This window comes from Lissotriton helveticus, chromosome 12, assembly GCF_964261635.1.
Source record: "Lissotriton helveticus chromosome 12, aLisHel1.1, whole genome shotgun sequence".
NCBI lineage: Eukaryota > Metazoa > Chordata > Amphibia > Caudata > Salamandridae > Lissotriton > Lissotriton helveticus.
In genome coordinates this window covers 35,983,861-35,999,134 of record NC_136073.1, presented here as the reverse complement: position 1 = coordinate 35,999,134, position 15,274 = coordinate 35,983,861, and positions in this window count along the sequence as shown.

The following is a 15,274-nucleotide window of genomic DNA, read 5'->3' as shown; positions in this document are numbered from 1 at the left end:
ATATACAATCCCTTCTTTGCTGCGTACAGTTTTCCAAAAATTACTTTGCCCATAAGTTTCAAATGACACTCAAAATATCCCATGAGTTTGAGTTTCCTTCCATCATATGTGACTGGGTTTCTGTCAGGAGGCAATAAGCTTCTTTCACCCTATGTTTCTTTAAACAATTCATATGTGACCATGGCCATTCTTGCCCCCGAGTCTATCAACTGAATGAGGACTTTTCCATCAACCACAATATTTTCATAAAGGTCAACGCAATCCATTTTACCACCTTGTACTACCAATACTAAATCCCTCTGTTCATTACACTTATTCCCAGAATCTTCACTGACCTCTCTGTTGGGCACCAAATTCACCTGGTATTTGTCTTTCACAGATTGGCATACCTTTGCAAACTCTCCCATTTTGCCATAGTTTCTGCATTTTCCATTCTTCGCCGGACAAGGCTGACCACTGCCAGTGTGTTTGGGATACCCACATCTGAAGGACACATTTTTTTGTTTAAAATATTCTTCTTTTACATCTCTATTCATATTGACCTGTAAACTTCGACCCTTGTGAGGAAGATTAGCACCATCTTTAACTACAGACACCGCATGCTGCTCCTTACATGTTAGCTCCTTGCAAGACTTTCGTGAAATCTCAATACTTTTGACAATGTCACTAGTTTCTGTGAGTGTCGGATTCTTAAGTGTTAATAGCTTTTCTTGTACCTTTTTGTCCCAACAAGGTACGATAATTTGATCACGAATGAGCAGTGAAGTAAATTCTTCAAACTCACACTCAGACGCTAAAGTGCATAACGCTGCTACATACGAAACAATTGACTCATCTTGTTGTTGTTCTCTGGTGAAAAACTGTTGGGTAGTTCCTAGAATATGCGTGTTTGTTGGACAACTTCAACTAAGGGATTGGTGTCAAGACTGATTCCAGACACCCCCGCAGGATATGTGGGCCTGTAGACCAGCTAGCTCACAGTGCCACCATAAGCCCCCTAACCTTACCAAGGAGTGAATAGTTTCTGGCAACATTCAAACATGATAACCCTTGATCCCTCAGGGATTGTGGAAACAGTACAGTACTTTTCGTTCAGTCAATCGTGCTCACTTAGTCCCTCGCTGGGGAGGTTTTCAATAAGCATTTATCGAACTAGCGTCATTTTAGTATAAAATATATGTGTTGCAACAATCAATAAACAGAAGCTAATGTAAGAGATCACAAGCACCAACAGAGTAAATAGAAGATGGAATTCTACCATGATGCTAAAACAGAGAGTATATATTCAGGCATATAATCCTGACAGTAATCAAGCCTACTCCTACGATGCTGACCCTACCTTAGTATACCTAGCATGTATGTGGTGTGTAAAGCCAAGAACCCCCTAGGAAAGAGCCAACCCCATTTCCTGATGGGAGAGAATGAAGGACCACGTCTTGGTCTCAAGTTGGACACCCTGCAAGGGACATCAGACCGCTGCATGTTGAAGCTTCTGCAGGCCGGGACCTCAGTATCTGTGTCAGCGTGGAAGCGTCTCCTTCATTTCAGTAGTGAAGGTGCATTTCATTTATACAGAAAAGGTAGCCTCAGAGGTACTACCACAATCAATATGTTATGAGTATGATTATGTATATAAGCCTAAATCAATAAATGTAATTTAAGCAAAGTAGCCTGATCGCCTTAGAGTGAAAGATAGCAATGACTTTTGTACAGAGTATGTTAATATTGTAATGTACTTCATGTGCAGGGGATTTTACTACGAATCCTCATGCATAATAAATTAGGCTAGTTTCAAGGACATCAATCAACAATTATTCAGCACTTAACTAGGTAAAAGGTCAGTGCTAGAACTGTTATGCATGGCAAAGTAGGAGGAATACAGGTGAAATGTTGCTTTGCTACTTAGGGCTAGATTGGGGACATAACAAAACTTGTGGCTATTAATCAAACTTGACAGTACATCAACTTGTTTCTCCAATTTCTTTACTGCCATTTGATACTCATCAATGTCTTCATCATCTTCAAACACCACATAAGCAGCCACGGCTGGTGGTAGGTGTAACTGCAGGGCGGTGACGTAGGGAGGGGGAGTGGCAGGGTGGGGGGTTGTAATGTATGGATTACGGACCTTAACAGGTAAGTAAACATATAAAGAAATAAAACGAATTTCGTTGCGCGCACTGCATCGCATTTGGTGATGCAGTGCACACAACAAAATTTGTTTGATTTATGTATGTTTACTTACCTGTTAAAGTCCATAATCCATACATTACAACCCCCCACCCTGCCCTTCCCCCTCCCTACGTCACCGCCCTGCAGTTACAGCTACCACTGGCCGTGGCTTCACATAAGGTGGTAATTGTTCATAAACAGATTGCTCCTCAAAACCTAAACTGTGTTCCAGGAAAAACCTTTTCCGTTTAGGACAATATCTGTAGCCCCCAATGGCCCCTAGGTAAAACCCTGTACAAGTTTTGCCAAGAAATAGATGGCTCGTGAACAGTCTATAGAAAAGTTGGTGGTGTGCTGATATTCTGCATGCTCATTATATAATTAGTACCATGTGATTTATTAACCAATTGACATAAATTAACACATTAAAGAGTAAAAACATTTTAAAAAGGAATGACAATTTAAATAAAGCTCCTTGAAAGTTGTGGAGGACAATTCACAAAATCACTTCATATGTGCTGAATAAGAGTATACACATTGTATTAAAAGCTAAAATGAAGATATGTATTATCTTTTTGTGTACAGCGTATGTGTCTTAAAACACACAACCCCTTTGAAAAACAAATTGTGTGCATATCACAGTGCTGTCATACACTGGACAAGCTGTGTGTGCATCACAGTACAAAATGCTGAGAAGATCATACCTTGAACATGCAAATCGGGATACACAGGCAACATATATGTGAGTATCACAGTGTTCTGCTGAAATATGCTTAATAAAGTGTGTGCGTATCACAGTAAAAACGCTGTAATGGATCACCTCTTGAACCAAGAAACTGAAATACGCAGACAAAATGTGTGCGTATCACAGTGCTCTGCTCTAGACGTTTGTTCGGTGAGTTCCTCCATTTAATCCCAACACAAAATGGCCTTGTACATGTCACTGTCAACATTACATGCTGTGGCGTGACACAGTCACCGCCAAGCAAACAAACGCCACAAAGTCTGTGACGGACAGAATCTCCTCGGGTTCATTCGCTCTCTGATCGAGAAATGTTGGCACTCAGCAAAACGTGTAGCTTTATGGAGGTTGATGTGCACGCACTGACAATGATGGTAATTCCAACCAGTGTTTGTGCTAAGGTAGGCGCGTGGGTGACCGCTGCTTGAACTGTGTGTGCTAATTTTAAATGCACACTGCCCACATACAGCACAAACTGATACACCGTGTCTGGATCAAATTTGGATAACCCCAACACAGGTAGTGTCACTTCTAGCCCAAAGCAAAAGCGCTTGACCTGCTCATCCTACAACACACAGGTTTTGTAGAGTTTCTCAAACAACGACTTTTGCTGTATTCCTCTTTCAATGCACAGTGAATAACTCAACTGAAGTTTTGCGCTACTTAGCTGCTTCACTGTGGCCAAAGTCATCGCCAAATTTGTTGTGAAGTATCTTCCATCAATACCTCCAACACTCTTTGTTTAAATCAAGAGATATCTTTAATTACCACAGTCTTCTCCAGGATCAGCCCGCAACTGGCCAACCTGGACCATCCAAACTCAACCTTCACAGCACATTCCACACTCCAAGGTTACAGAACTTGGAATGTAGAATGAAAAGAGATAACAACATCACCACACTCTCATAGCCAATCCTTTGGTTCCATTTTCGGATCAAAATGGCGAGATGTTAACATTTCTCTCAATAAGTTTGCTTTTATAGAGGTTATCCGTGGGCCCATAAGTACATCTTTGAGGTGTTCACCTTTTTTCAGAACATACCAGTTTATTGTGATATCCTTTTAATGCATGGCTGTGCCATATTAAATTCCAAAACACAATTGTTTTACCTTATGATCCATTTCATTCAAGTTGTTACCTTGTGAGTATAGCAATTGCTCTCTCGTTTTTCGCCTGACCTTCTTGTGGCATCTTGTAGCACATTCCTGGGATATCCCCTTTCAAGGAAATGCTTGACCATGCTACATATCTCTTTGTCATATAGCTCCTCTATGGAGTATATTCTTTTAGCCTTTAACATTTGACCGAACAGAATACTCCATTTTAGAGCATTTGGAGGCCACTGGGGGCATGTAATAGGCAGTAGGTAGCTGTTGGCTTTCTGTCTATCCTCGTTGTCAATAGATTACTAAATACCTCCAACTCCACAGCCAAACAATCACAGTGCAATTGGCATTGTGTATTTGTAAACTGTAAGTTGAGGTTATTGCAATTGAGTCTTTCTAAAAACATATCCATTTCAGCTTAATTTTCTTCCCACAACATTAATAAACCATCTATGAATCAAGTCCATAGTTAAATCTTCTGGGGGAATTCCTAATTTTCATCGGCCCAAGCCACCTCCTTCTTCTACCACCCTATAAATAAATTCACGTAGGTGGGGACGAAGGAGGTGCCCCTTGCCGTACCTTGCAGTGGTAAATAATAGTTGCCACTGAAGATACAAACTTTGTGGGTAAGGTAATACCTCAACATTTCAAATGGCATCTGGGTATGGTCACGACATTCTATTGGCCAATCTCTAAAGAAATATTCACATGCCTGAATCCCTTTATTATGGTCAATGGAAGTATACAGTGATATTACATTTTCGTTACCATTATATATTCTTACTTCCATGAGATGAGATTTACTTTTCATTAAAAACCATAGAGTCCTCTAGATATGAGGGCAAATTGACAACATGTTCTTGTAAAAATAAGTCCAAGTACCTGGAGCTATTTTCCAATAAGGATCCAACTGAGCGCACAATGGATCACAGTGCATTTTGAGTGCTCTAATGTATCTTATGGAGAATTTAAATGGTGGCAATCTTTGTGTTCTCCACTTTAAGATACTGATATTCCTCCCATTCTAGGAGATTCAACTTATATCATGATTTTAATTTTAGATGGTACTCTTTCTCCAGTTCCTTCATGGGATTCCCATTGAGGCAAGTATAATGTGAGGTATTGTTCAATTGTCTCTTGACTTCTGACAAGTATGTTTTTTAATCCATCAAGATGATATTGCCTCCCTTATTTGAAGGCTTTATGACCAACAATGGATTGTTTTTCAAATCATTGATGTCCTTCCAGTCTTTTAGCACAAGAGTAATTACTAAAATTAAATCACAAAATAGTAATATCCCTCAAACTGACGGTTTGCACACCAAAAGCTGTGTTACAGCTTCTCCTGCGGGTTTTAACCTTCTCTGCCTTTTTCCCGTGAAAAAGACTGAGAAAGTCGAAATGCGTAGGTGAAGCTGTAACAGAGCCAATAAAACATTAAACTCTACTCCCTGGTGTGCGGCAATTGATTGTTCACATTTGGATTCATTGGGAAAGAATGCTTTTGTCTTCTTTTCCTGCACCAGCTGATAGTGCAAAACCTCAGGGTCTCTAATTAGACTGATTTGCTAGTATGTATGTATATATAAAGAAGCAAAATGATAATGGTTCAAACAAAGCAGGTCCCAGTGAAACTACTTCCACTTTGAACACGAAGTTAACCTCCCTAGAACGCTTATATGAACGTGAAATTCGTAAGTGGTGGGAGGCCACCTCCCTGCAAAACTACATGGAGGTAAAACGTGTACCCAGAGGGTTGAGAATTTACACTATACCTGCCTATGAGAACCCAGACCCTCTATTGCTAGACGCTTGGGCAGAACACATAGCGGACTCCTGCCAAGGAATGTTGATAATTCTAATACGCTTTGCCTGGAGTGACCGTGACAAAGCGCTAGCTTCTATAAAAGATTTAGAAGAAGAACTGGAAAAAGAAGAAGAACTGGAAAAAGAACGGGACCAAGAGAGCATTAGAGAAAAATGAGATCAAATGAAAAAACGACTAAAAGCATATGAACAAAAAATCAAACAACGTAAAGAAGAAAAATTTGACAGAGATAAAAAAGATTACAGACTGGGCAGAGTTTTAACTTTTTCCAAAAAATACGACAATCCTAGAAAAGAAATTCAGAAAAAACAAACAGGTCCACCGCCTACAGTACCAGAAACTTCAGAATCTGAAGTAACACCTGACGATGATTCCATTGAGGAAGGGATGGGGGTTTCTACTTCCTCCCATTTTTACGAGGAATTCAAAGTCATGAGGAAACAACAACTAGAAGGCGGCAGAGGGAAACCCCCAGAACAAAGAGTGGCACGAGGAAAACGAGGAGGGGGGGCTGGGGCCAGAAAAGTAGTAAGCTCACCCCCAGTGACCAGGAGCAAAAAGACCTTCAACAAAAGGAATTAAATGGGATAGAAGATTTATCTATCATTAATCTGACTACTAAAACCTTGACAACAGAGGAAGAAACCATACTAAAACTAGGTCTTTCTTTTTGCCCGCAGAGAAAATTTGAATTTGCTCAGACTCGTATTGATTTATTTAAATTTGTGAGAAGGTTAAAACTACATAAATTTTTCAAGCTGAAACCTACACCGGCCAAACCTAATACTAAAAATGTTTGACAAGAGTCCACAGAAGGCCTTCTGTGCAAAGATCTTAGTGGTATAATTACCATGGAAGAACTAAGAACAGAAAGTATGGGAGAGGAATGTTTGAATGTGACTAATACACAGATGGTCTCTGCGATGGATGTCCAACTTAAATGAGGTATTTCCTCTTTTAAACCAGCATCCGTTTTCATGCCTCCAACGATGACGGATGCCATAGATATTTTTTCTGATGCAGTGATCAAAGACTTAATGAAATTGAGACATGATGTTCAGTATCAGAAAAATGGAATTACCAATTTCAATAGACAACAACAGATGGCTTTCAAAAAACTTTGTGATGACTCCTCCTTGATATGTAAACCTTCTGATAAAGGAGGAAATATTGTACTTATGACACTATCACAATATGAAAAGGAAGCATATAGACAATTAAATGACACTACTTGCTATCTTAAAATCACTAATGTGGATTACCAACATAGCATCAGAGATTATCATGACATCATCACTAAGTGGTATAACAAAGACATGTTGAACAGTGATGAATTTTTGTTTCTTCGTTGCATGAACCCCATTACACCCACGTTTTATCACCTTCCTAAGGTACATAAAGACAGTACAAACCCTCCAGGACGCCCCATTGTTGCTTCTCTGGGGGGGCTTACAGAACACCTCTCAATGTATATAGACTCATTTTTGTTTCCTCTTGTTACTGCATTGAAATCTTATCTTAAAGATACTACTCATCTTTTGAATTTGTTAAATGAGTTTGTTTGGAAACCAGGATATTGCATGATGGTGATGGATATCACCAGTTTGTACACAAGCATTTTACACACTGACGGTTTGCGAGCCATACATAGCTTTCTACAAACGAGAGATATTGAATACTTTGAGCACAATAAGATGCTCATGGAATTTATAACCTTTGGCCTTAACAACAACATTTTTGTCTTTAACGGACAACTGTACAAACAACAGTCAGGTGCAGCTATGGGTTCCTGCTCCTCCCCCAGCTACGTGAATCTATGCGTTGGCTGGTGGGAGGAACAGATAGCCTGGAATAATAGCAATGCCATGTGGAATTGTAAGATTAAATCCTGGTATCGTTATATTGACGATTTGTTGATTATCTTTGAGGGGACTGTAGAGGAAGCTGCGACATATGTGGATGTATTGAATGACAATAGTGTGAATCTAAAATTTAGTGGTGAAATAAGTGACTCTATGGTCAATTATCTAGACCTCACCATATTTGTGGAAGAGGGGAAATTGCACACCAAACTTTATCGAAAAGCCACAGCAGGTAATTGCACCTTACATGCGACCAGCAATCACCCCAAAAAACTCATTAAGAGTATCCCGTATGGGGAACTCTTAAGACTTAAAAGAAATAGCTCCACCGAAGAAGAATTTCATAAATCAGCCAAACTTTGTTTGCATAGATTCAAGGTGAGGGGCTATAAAGAGGGGGTGCTTAAACAAGCTCTTAATAAAGTCAGTAAGAGACCCAGACTTGAGTTACTGAAATCTAAAGAAACTGAGGTGCAGAATCAAGGAACTTTCAGACTAATTACGACCTATTCTGAAAACTCAGAACAAGTCAGAAAAATTCTAAAAAAGAACTGGAATATACTATTAACGGACAATATCATCAGAGAAGATTTATCTTCTAGTCCGTTGGTCACTTATCGGAAAGCTAGAGCCCTTAAAGATGATCTAGTCCAGAGTCATCTTATGGTGAAACCCAATGTATCTAACAAAATACCTCTTAGTGGTTTCTTTCCATGTGGCCGTTGTAAGGCCTGTAAAATCAGCAAAAGGACCCTTACTTATGTCATTCCAGGTTTGAAATTCCCTAAGAGCATTAAAAAGTTTCTGACATGTACAACACCTTATGCTATTTATTGTCTAGTATGTCCCTGTGGACTAAAATACGTCGGGAGTACTATCAATCCCGTTAAATTACGTATATTAGAGCACATGCGTGCCATCAATAATATTGATGAATCTTATCCTGTGGCTAGACATTTCGATAAACTGCATGGACACAACAGGGATCTGTTGGCCTATTTTTGTCTGGATAGTGTGCCACCTCTACCACGTGGTGGAGACCGCTTACAAAAACTGCGGCGGCTTGAGTCACGCTACATCATAGACTTGCAGAGTAAGAGTCCTTTTGGGCTCAATACACATGAAGAATTAGCAGTCCATTTAGGATATTAACACTCTGTATGTAGATAATTCGCTTTCTTGTATCTTTGTTCATTATATGCTGTATGAATTTGCTATTGTTCTATATCTTTTTCTCCCTTTCACTTCACCCTTTTATAATCATCAATTTTTGCTTCTTGAACTGTTTTTAATTATACTATGTAATTATTTCACAGTAGATATTGTCATGGCTGAGCCCATCTGTGGGCAATATGATTTGCTTAGTATGTGCCCATCCAGGGCTATATTGAACTTGTGGGTATATTTCCATATGGTTGACAGAGTGAATATTTAACTGTACTCTTCGTACCCCGGTGTCAGATCAAACATGAGAATGAAATCATATATATGTTTCCGTTTTCAATGTAGAAAAAGTACTTTCAAGATGGCGTGATTCTAGCTATCAATTAGTCCTTTTTTCATGTTTATGCCATGTTCACTGTAACGATTGCACTGTGTTTTAAATGCAATGGCGGCGCGTTCTCATTTGCAATTGACGAAGGCTCATCGCCGAAACGCGTCTTGTCTGTGCTGGTAGCCAAATAAAGAATTGTTGGCTTCATACCCCCCTGCGAGTGCTGTTTCTATTTTCACAGGATTTGTGAGAGGATTGTGCAGCGAGAATTGGTTTGGTGGGCACACCCCCACCTGGGAGAGCACCCGCTCGCGAGTGCAGCAGGCTGGTGTATTTTTGGAGCTACTATATACATATATATATATATATATATATACATACATATATACCAGACTACGGGCGGTTCCCCCTGAAATGAGCCGCGGAGAGTGTAAGTATATATATATATATATATATATATATATATATATATATATATATATATGTGCGCAAACTCCTGACAACGCCACTGCAGCTCAAGAACCGGAACAGCGAGGCAAGCAGGAGACGGACCACAAATGAAGATTCACAGGTCTTTTATTGCAGGAAAGGTATGGGGCAAGAGGGCAAGACGCGTTTCGGGCTTACAAAGCCCTTGTTCACATGCAGTGACCCAATGATTTCTTTTTGTTTTTATAATGCAGTGAAACCACCTCCCCGCCAGTTTGCTAATCAGGTCACATGATCATAGGGATAGAGAAAAGACTCTATCGTCTCAAGACACAATAGGAGAACAAATAGTAAACTCCTTAAAACAAGTCATATTCACAATGCGATAATAGCTTAACAATGGACGCAGTTATTTATAATACAATATCGTCTCTTTTTGTATAATTTATAAATAATTACTGGATAAATCCATGTGCAAGAAATGCTTTGTGCAAATATAGCAACCTGTAAACAGCGGGGGAGCGGGAAAAAATGAGAAGTGCAAATAACAAAGTTACATTGAATCACTATCTGCAATTCATGGAGTAGTTAGTTTTGTGCATAAATGCAATTAGGGGAAAGGGAAAAATTGAAAAAAGTGCTAATAGTGCATGATGATATTGACCTGTGTATATAATGCATAAATGCTAATCATGAGATTGAAGGTAAATCTTGACCTTTCAAAACATCATATTAAAAAGCATATACAAAAACATTTAATACTGGTATAAAAACATCATCATATCAAACTGTGGAATAAAAACACCCTATGTGAAATAAGTAGTAAAAAAGATCTCACATCTAAAATTATTAAATATGAAAGTACAAAAAGTGCACTATATACAAAAGGAAGCAGAATTCATTCATATTTACAAATAATGACTGACAAGGAACTTGACCAGCCATAGCTGTTTTCATAGAGAAACATAAACCACCAAAGGTGAACCAGCATGGACTAGAACCTCTTCCCAGATCACAGGGAACCTGACCTATCTGGGAAGGCAATGGGGTGCTGAACCAACAGAGGAGATATAGATGTGTATGTGGGCATTATGTGCTGAATCAAGTCTTTAAAGAAAGTGGCGTAGATCCTCAGTATTATTAAGCCCATTGGGCCATTTACTGTCGTATTCCAGGATCAGACTTGATTCCAGTCGCCTTAATGTAAGCTCACGATTGCCTCCTCTTCTAAGTTTAGGGACAGAAGCCACCACATAGTACGAGAGACAATTAATATCTTTGTTATGTGTGCTCTCAAAGTGGCGAGCCACCGGATATGCCTGATCACAATGTAGGATGGCTCGAATGTGCTGCAATATCCTAACGTGCACTTGTTGTTTCGTGCTGCCTATATAATTGAGGCCACAAGTGCACGTCAGGACGTACACCGCAAACTCAGTTTTACAGGTATGGCTGCCTCTAATTGGAATCTCAGTCGCAGAGAAAGGAGTTCTGTAATGAGTTTTATTTATGCCAAACTTGCAAGCTCTGCAAGTTGTACATTTACGGAACCCAGAAGGTGATAACCAATTAGGTTTTTGTTGCAGTTCGGGACTACCTTGGTCCAGAATTGCACCCATACTCTGTGCCCGCCTGAAAGTGACCAAAGGTTTGTTGGGTAACATGCATCCCAAAACTGTGTCAGTTAGAACAGTAGACCAATGCTGATTGATGATCTGTCTAATTTTTGTCTCTTGACTGCTGTAGTCTGTGATAAACCTAGGACAGTCAACACTGTTCGATTCGGCGTCTTTAGTGATCGCCTTGTTCTTATTAGCAGTATTTAAAAGTAGACTAGTTCTAGAGCAACTTTCTGTTTTGGTTAACGCTTGGTTGAACACTCTGTCAGAGTATCCCCGGGCCTTCATTCGGACTTTTAGCTCAGAGACACATTTCTGGAAATCCTCAGCCTTACTGCATATTCTTTTCAGCCTTAAGATTTCTCCGTAAGGTATACTATGAATAGTGTGCTTAGGATGGAGACTGGAGGCATGGAGAGTAGTGTTACCAGCCGTGGCTTTTCTGTGTAGGGTAGTTTGTATACACTTGTTGTCATCTACGTATATCCTGACATCTAAGAATTCTGCTTGTTTGGCACTGATATTTGATGTGAACTTTAAATTAAGGGGGTTGTTATTTATCTCAGAAATAAACAAGTTAGCCTCATTCTCATCCCCTTGCCAAACAATAAAGATGTCATCGATATAACGGAGGTATTTTATTATTTTCTCCCTTACCCAAGTTTGGTGTGTGACGTTGAGGACCCGCTCCTCCCACCAGCCAACGTGTAAACACGCATAGCTGGGGGAGAAGCAGGCCCCCATCGCCACCCCTCTTAGCTGTCTCCAAATCTCCTTGCCGAATGAAAAATAGTTGTTACATAGACACCATTGGATCAAACCCAGTATCACCTTATTGTGTTCATAGAACTCAGCAGCACGTTGACCCAGAAAATGATTAACAGCATTTAGGCCACAAGAATGGGCAATACTGGTGTACAATTGTTCGACATCAAGGGTGATTAACAATATGTCGTCTTGCCATTCCAAGTCCTCTATTTTAGCTAGAAAATCACTAGTATCCCGGACAAAACTTGGAAGAGTAGTAACCCAGCTTTGTAAAAAATAGTCAATGTACTGACCCACATTTTCTCCACAGCTATGTATGGCGGAGATAATGGGTCTACCAGGGACAGGCAAAATCCCTTTGTGGACTTTTGGGATTAAATAGAGACATGGCAAGACCGGATATGCAGTGTACTTAAATTTGAATTCATCTGATGAAATGAGGCCTTCTCTGCGAAATTGTAGCAATAGTTTATGTAAACTATCGTTTGCTTTAAGGTACTCCTTATTAGTTGATTTTATATAACAAGCAGGATCTTGTAATTGTCTTAGTGCCTCTGCAGAGTAATCCGACTTAGGCCAAATAACAATGTTCCCCCCTTTATCCGCAGTTTTTACTATGATATTGGGGTTATCTTTTAGCTTTTTCATCAGTTCAAAATATTTGGCTTTCTGCACATTGTACTTCTTTTTCTTTATGTTATTCGTTCTTTTGTACAACTCCTTGATGTCTGCAATGATGCAATCTTGAAAAACGTCTACCGCATCTTTGGTCATGATGGGCACAAAATCGGATTTTCCTTTGAATGGTGTGATACCTGCACCTTTTTGAGTTATATTGATTTTTTCTAACCTTTTCTGTGTGCTAGTATCAACCACATCAGCTGTAGGCTGAGAATTAGTTGCAAAGTTAAGATCATGCATATCGAGGAAAACTGGTACATCTGATACTGATAGTTGGACTGTATTCTCAGTATTGCTGGTATTACAGTTATCCTCACTGCCCATGGTAGATTTCAGTTTTTGTAGTACGAAAAATTTCTTTAATTTCAGTTTACGAATATAGCGATACACATCAACTCTAGTGGAAGCATATTTGAAATTTTGTTCCGGGCAGAAATTTAAACCAAGCATCAGAAGTTGTTGTTCCGCTGTTGTAAGGGTTATGTCTGAAAGATTTATGATTGATTTTTCCATTTTTACTTTTTCTTCTTCCATGATTGGTTGGTTTTTTTGTTGTTCCATCCCCCTTTGTTTGTGCTTCCTTCTCCTTTCTCGTCTTTTTTTGTTTCTGCGGTTGTTGTTGCATTTTTTTGACGCGGTCTCAGTGTGCGCAGTCTTTCGTTTACTAAAAAAGCAAGCTCTTCATCGATTGCAAAGATAGGCATTGGGAGGCCACTTGTAGTTAAATCTTCATTTGAGCTGACTGATTCACTAGATGTCGAGGCTATATCAGAATTAGAGCTCACAGAAACTTGATCTTGTGCCTCGCTTGGTTGAGTTGTCAAAGTTACATTTTGAACTGCCTGTCCTTTACCCCTGAATTGCTGATGCTTGGTTACATTGTACTTACGGGCAAAAGTAAAAATCTGTCCATTTGCATAATCCATTGCAACTCGTTGAAATTTGCTGACTTTTCTTGCTTTGATTTTGTTGCCATGTTTCTTGAGTCTATCGCTGTTGTGGAGTGCCTCTTTCAATGCAGAGCAAATTGAACTATATATATATATATATTCACTGAAAAAACCATAGGTTATAGACCATATATAGTTAGGAATTAGCATTTACAAAACCTTGAAAATTCACTGAAAAAACCATAGGTTATAGACCATATATCGTTAGGAATTAGCATTTAAAAAACCTTATTTTACTCACACAAAACCATTGAAATTCCATATATAGTTAGTTGCACTAACTATATATCGCGCACCCGCAATCCACTGCTGATGATGTCACATATTACATCATTCATGACATGGTCAGTGACATCACTGATGACATCACTGATGACATCTCAAATGACATCACTGATGCATCTTGGGAACTAGGCTTTCAACTAGACAAGAACGAGATACAAAGAAAAGGTGGTTGTGATCTCCTTATTAACTCATATGTTGCCAAGAAAGCCCAAGCCTACGTATTATGGAATATACCTCATGGCATTAGAAGGTTGTGTAAAAACTTTGATGTACAAAGAGTCATCCCTGGAATCTTCCGCTTCAGGCTCGGTCCCCTCCCCAATCACAATACAGGATGGTTTTCAGATAGTATGAACACGTGTGGTGTGACGGATCTCATCGGGTGTGGGCCTTGATCTACTATAACTCCTTTGAAGAGGGGTGATTCTTTACAGCTGGGGCCATAAACTACATCTGCAGGGCTAGCTGATAGCCTAGGACCAGCCTGGACAATCGGACACAGAGGAAGAGGAGTGTCAGAGGGTGCGGTAGTGAATAGGGCGAAAGGGAGGTGTCGGGCGGGCACAGAGTGTGATTCTCAGGGAAGAGCAGCGCAGATGGGGGGAGGTTTATTGCCCATGCATAAGACAGAGAGCGGGGGTGAACAGTGCCTGGGGAAGATGCTTGCGAGGGTGGGGAGCCATGCTACGAATCGACAGCGTGCAGAGAGTGGGTCTGGTCAAGGCATCTAAAATGGCTGCCGTGCACAACAAAAGTGTGGCATTTCAAAAAAGGCAAGATGGCGCAGACAATGTTTTTCAACACTTCCTCATTTCCTTCGAATCGAACGTTAACAGACGTTGGTGCATATTGCCAAAGTTAAGCGATATTTATCGCTAACGATGCTTAGCAACAAATTTTTTACCGCTAAGCATCGTCAGAAATTATCGAAGATAAACCTTGCTATTATCAAGGTTTATCGCAAATGCGATAAAAAACGCCCGCAATACATGAATATCGCTAAAAAGTCAGCGATATTCATGCATTACCGAGCTAATGCTCTTAGCCATGTTATCCACCTCCCATTGGATAACATGGCTAAGAACTGCTCAGGGCAGGTGTTAGTTTTTGGAGATATTCGCGCTTAGCGCGAATATCTCCAAAAGTTGGTAATAGGAGATAGATATCTTGCATGTTGTAATGCAAGTTATTGTGGTATATGGAACTCATACCATAATCTCTCAGGAAAGCAGAAACTGATCCTTTTGGGACCGCCTGAGAAGGCCTAGGGGGTGAGGGGTACTCTACTTTGCCCCCTTTTCACGTTCCGAACTATTTTATTTTACTCTCTTCT